We start from the raw sequence: 4,570 nt of genomic DNA on the forward strand, positions 1-4,570 counted from the left end.
ATCATGAATGCTGGGTCTTGTTTGTTTTCTGACAATCTACTGAACCTACTTGTAACTTGTTTGCCACGTAGCAATACAAAATATACTAAAAACCTTGATTATTCTGGTTAGTCACATTGTACTGCTATTATTTTGAACAATACTGTATATATATATATATATATATATATATATATACATATATACATATACATATATATATATATATATATATATATATATATATATATATATATATATATACACACACACACACACACACACACACACACACACACACACACACATATATATATATATATATATATATATATATATATATATATATATATATATATATATATATATATATATATATATATATATATATATATATATATATATATATATATATATATATATACATACATACATATATATATTTTTTTTTTACCTGGCCAAAATATAATGGCATGTGGAACTGCACATGGTGGGCATCCATCACAAATTCCATAACTGAATCACTGATACTATCTTCTTCATTACAGTGTCCAAGTATTCCCACCTGTTCTGATCGTCTGCCACTTATAAATAGTACCTCTTTTCCTTTTTTCCTCATTTTATTAACTGTAATTCTGAATATTGGACATTGCTTACTGGCTGTTACAAGTGTGGTGTTGTAACAAGCTTTTGTAAGTTGTTTGCATTGCCATAATCTTTCTTTTCTTGCTTGGGTTGGATCTAAGTGTAATGTGGTTAGTACATAATGCACTGCTCTTCATAGGGGAGAAATGCTCCTGTCAGTCCTGGTGATCCAAAACAAGCACTTATTCTTCTAAATGTTTGGATTTTGATCAGATGTATATTTGAATCATTGCAGTATCTAGTGTAGCCAGCTATGGAGTGAATGGTACTGACAATAACATGGCACTGGTAAAGGGTACCATCTCATGCACAAAATACAGTGTAAATCCTTACATAGTGCAAAACACACACTTATCCCACAAGACAAACACACATTTATGCTGCTGGCCACAGATGAGGCCCAGAGCAGGTCCCTTATAAGATGCTAGGGTGACAGTGTCAGCTTGACTTTACTAATGAATACTTCACTCCTTTTGGCTCCCTCCCGTTCTCTTTTCTGCTCTTCTTTCCATATCCCCCTCTGGCTTTGGCCATCCTCCGTTGGCCTTTAGCAAACACCATCATCTTCAGTGTGACTCTGTGGCCTCTAAATGTCGCCTGAAGACTTACTGTCACTTTGACTTTGGTGAGGAGAAAGGGGTGAGGAGATGGTGTCAACTAGAAGCTAAGGGTAAATACATTAATACAATATCATGGGAGAAAAACACACTGGTTTAATAGGGTCAGTGTTTTGTATTTAAGGCCATTTCTACAGTAGCTTTTAGCATGCATTATCTCTAAGATTTCTTTAAAGAAATGGTTCCTTCCCCAAAATGAAAATCTAATCATAATCCTCATATCGTTCCAAACTGGCATTTTTTTGTGGACCAGAAAAGGCTAACCTTTGAATAATGTTGTGGTCACTATTTTAGACTTGTGAAGTCATGATAGCTCATAATAATCTTTCTCTGCACTAAGCTGTTAACCGAAGTGACCTGGCATATGTTTCTCGAAAGCATAGTAAACTAAAGACCCTTGATGGCAATGGTTCTATGATCTATTTAGGCTTACAATGATTTTAGGAAACACAGTCCTGATCATCGAATTAGTGATTTGAAAATCAGATCGGTCTGATTCTTGAACAGGTTATTCATAATGGATTTGTGAAATGGATGAAACCATTGATAAGATCTGATTCAAAAGAATGATTCATTTATGAATTGGAGATTTTTACAGCTTTCATGCATGAACTCTTATATATGTCAATGAAATCCAAGGTGGATGACAAGATTTGCATTTAATAATGACTTAATGTTTAAAACATAATATATTTACAGCACAAAGATATTGAATGGTTTATGAATATAACACATTGTCACTTTTTTTTTTCATTGTATACTGAAAAGATTTTTTCCTTTTTTGTGCAGAAACGGTTAGGGTAAGTAAATGAGTCACTTTCATTTCCAGGTGAAACACCTCCAAACAAGAAGAGTTTGGATTGAACTAAAGGGTTAGTAAACCCTAAAATGATAAATAATGTAATCAGAATCATGTCATTCTAAACCCATAACACTTTGCTTTATCTTTGAAACACAAATAAAGTTATTTTAAATTAAACCTGAATGCGATTTTTTTTGTCCTTCCAATAAAAGTTTATTCCATCAAAACGCTGATGCTTAAAAACTCAAAAAGAAAAAGAAAAAAAGATTGTAAAATTAATAAATTGTGCCGATTTTATCCAAGTCTTCCAAAGAGAGAACACTGATAAATGTGCACATATATAGCACATCAAACATGGAAGCTCAAACATGCAGGCTTGATGTTTAAGAACAAATGAGGTCTGTTCATGCTTGTCAGATAAGTACAGTTGAGCTTCCATGTTCAATGAGACTTTCTTAAGTGTTATCTTTCTATAGCCCTCACGTTTTAGCCATCCCAGTGTCCTCTGAGGCCACTTCTTCGGCTGCTGGTGTTTTAGGAGCAGGTGTCGAGGTAGCGGTTGTGTTCTGGGTTTTAGCCACAGGCTCACGGCTCACATCTGTCTGTCCCAGTCAGCCTGTGTCCTTAGTGACCACACAACCAACAGCTGCTCAAATAGGTCACTGATGGGTGGATGCTGCAGAGATGCTCAGAGCTGGCCGAAGGGTACTGGGGACACGCATTAGTCTTTAAATGAAACTTTGAAACTCTTTCTTCAAGCCACAGATTTGAGGAATATAATGAACTGGAAGAGCACTACAGTAATATTTGAGTAACATAATAACTTTTTCTGTTTTGCCTTGTAATTTACTTGAACCCTATATCAAATCATTGTGAGAATAATTAATGCATAAGCTGTATATGACCCTGGTCCAAAAAAACTGTTATAAATAGCATGAGTATTTTGTAGCAATAGCCAACAATAAACTGTATGAGTCAAAATTATAGATTTCTCTTTTATGCCATTAATCATAAGGTTATTAAGTAAAGATCCATGATGTTCAATGAAGATATTTATTTACATTTCCTACCTCAAATATATCAATTTTTTTTATTATTAATATGCATGGCTAAGAACTTAATTTAAACTTTTAAACTTTAAAGGCATTTTTTTTGCACCTATCCTAACAAACTTACATCAATCAATCAATCAATCACCTTTATTTATATAGTGCTTTAAACAAAATACATTGCGCCAAAGCACTGAACAACATTCATTTGGAAAACAGTGTGTCAATAATGCAAAATGATAGTTAAAGGCAGTTCATCATTGAATTCATTGATGTCATCTCTGTTCAGTTGAAATAGTGTCTGTTTTAATTTGCAATCAAGTCAACGATATCGCTGTAGATGAAGTGACCCCAACTAAGCAAGCCAGAGGCGACAGCGGCAAGGAACCGAAACTCCATCGGTGACAGAATGGAGAAAAAAACCTTGGGAGAAACCAGGCTCAGTTGGGGGTCCAGTTCTCCTCTGACCAGACGAAACCAGTAGTTCAATTCCAGGCTGCAGCAAAGTCAGATTGTGCAGAAGAATCATCTTCAATGGAAAGCTTATTTATTCAGCTTTCAGATTATGTATAAGTCTTTGTTAAAAAAAATGTACCCTTATGACTGGTTTTGTGGTCCAGGGTCACATATACCTGCTAACTTTATGTCACTTCATGTCTTACCATCCAGCCATGATAATGATTTTCCCTGCTATGGCACCATCGTGACCATCAGTTAACTTCCCCTTTAAAAGTCAGTTCCACTGTTTTAAAGAACTTATTCCAAGGCACTTTTGAGTATTTGAACATTTTCTTGTCAACTTTAAAGGGTTAGTTCATCCAAAAATTAGTCCATGGTTTACTCACCCTCAAGGCATCCTAGGTGTATATGACTTTCTTGTTTCAGATGAATCCAAACAGAGTTATATAAAAAAAAAATGTCCTTGCTCTATGAAAAAAAAAAAAAAATATATATATATATATATATATATATAAATATATTGTTTACATTAAAATTGAAACCAAGCCATTCACACAGAACACATATTTATTGCATTTTCTAGAGGGAAATCTATCACAGTTGCACTCGCATCTCTCACACAAGAAAGCCATGTAAAATTAATTACTTTTAAAACTAAAAAAAAAAAAAAAAAAAAAAAAAAAACATGTCTTAAGACTTTATGGCTTTTTTTCCCAACCTACTGCACCTCATGTTTTAAATAAAAAAAGTACTATTTGTGATTTGTTTTCGGTTCTATGTATCAAACTTTACATACATACAGTACATGATGCTGTTCTGTTTCTAATTGTTTAAGCAACTTAAAAATATATGGTTTCTAAACATTATTTTAAACATTGTGCAAACTGACATTTGTGCTTTTTTCAGTTTCTTATAAATATCTAAATGGCTAAAATCTAATCTCACTGTAATCAGCACAAACTGGTCTATAATAATATGTGAGCCACATGTATGTACATGATTGTGTTTTTGAGAAAAAA

The sequence above is a fragment of the Carassius gibelio genome, chromosome B5, assembly GCF_023724105.1.
Source record: "Carassius gibelio isolate Cgi1373 ecotype wild population from Czech Republic chromosome B5, carGib1.2-hapl.c, whole genome shotgun sequence".
In the NCBI taxonomy this organism is placed as follows: Eukaryota; Metazoa; Chordata; class Actinopteri; order Cypriniformes; family Cyprinidae; genus Carassius; species Carassius gibelio.